This window comes from Delphinapterus leucas, chromosome 5 (genome assembly GCF_059928025.1).
Source record: "Delphinapterus leucas isolate spDelLeu-1000000601 "Yukka" chromosome 5, BTC_Dleu_Yukka2, whole genome shotgun sequence".
NCBI classification, from domain to species: Eukaryota; Metazoa; Chordata; class Mammalia; order Artiodactyla; family Monodontidae; genus Delphinapterus; species Delphinapterus leucas.
Window position 1 is genome coordinate 70,944,316 of NC_143133.1, and position 1,477 is coordinate 70,945,792.

Genomic DNA, 1,477 nt, shown 5'->3' on the forward strand with positions numbered 1-1,477 from the left:
GGGTTAAGAGCACAGACTCTGAAGCCTTAGTTAACATCCCAGCTCCACCACTCACTAGCTATGTGTCCATAGGCAAGTTACTGAATCCCTCTGTGCCTCCCTTTCCTCAACTGTAAAGTGGGGATTAATGATAATATCTATCAGTATGATAATTTTAAAAGCAAATATTTATAAAGTGCTTAGAATAATGTTTGCCCATATAAATGTTATATATGTGCCAGTTAAATAAATAAGTAATAAATAAATACTTTGGATCACTGTCTACAATCATCACCAATCTTTGATAAAGGTAAAATTTTCAAGTCTGATGTCTAAACCAAACGTTTAAACAGAAATCTAAGCTTTAAGATTTGTTATCCAAATTGGGCATAAATCTCCCTCCCTTCCAACTTTCACCTATTCCCCTTCCCATGCTATTCCTTCTCCACCAAGCCAATCACCTGTGAAAGTGTGTGCCTTGTATTGCTTTGTTCACTGATCCTAACTTCACTCAGCCTAAGAACAAGAAAAGCAAGATTGAGGCCTCTGCTGTGAAACTCCTAGGTAACAAAGTTAATAGCACTGCTTATGATTATCTAGAGCAAAGGCAAGATAAGCAGACAAGGGTATTTCCTTCAGTGCTGAAGCCCCAGAGCACAGAGGCACCCCATTCCTGTGGTGAGGGTTTTAGCAGGAATTATACCGTGTTGCATAATAACCGGCTACCAAGTCTTCCACTGAATAGTTAGTTAAATCATTTAATCTCACTCTTTTCCTCTGATCTTTCATCTGTAAACTAGGGGTTAATAGACTATGTTGTGAGATATAATGAGTTAATACATATAAAGTGCCTACATATGCACGGTAAAGCAAGAATATCATAAACATTAGCTATTATTATTTGGTAGGAATTAGTCGTTTCAGTTTCAGCATTGCCTTTCCTTTAGGGTTTATTGCAATAACTATATGACTTAGGAAAGGGGTGTATGGAAGGCGGGAGTTTGAAACCGAGGGACCGCAGGAGAAGCTGATACTAGCACAAAACGGCAAGGTCTATTGTCAAGCCCTGAGAATAAACTTTAGCATGGTAATCAGAGCAGAATCCCAGTGGCCACAACTGCCCTACAAAGCCGCAAACACACAAAGCAGTGCGCTCAGAATCCAAAGGCAGGAGACATCCCGACCCGGAGAAGCCAGAGGGGGCCTCAGCACAGACTTTTACGCCGCTAAATTCCCAAGGGGTTGGCTCGGTGGCCTCCACGCTCCGAGAGACGCCTTTACCCTGTAAAGTGTGTCTGTGCTTCTGTACTGCTTGGCTCCCGCAGTGGTCCCGCGTGGCGGTCGGCGCTCCCACCTGCCACACCACTACCCCTGGACCGCAGCCGCAGCCAGCGCGGCAAGAAAGAGCACCCAAGCCTCGGACCTCGGGGGCGGGGCTTGCGCGGAGGCCCCACCCCGCCGTCCCCATTGGCTGAGGCTGCCCGGGGCCGGGGTCAAC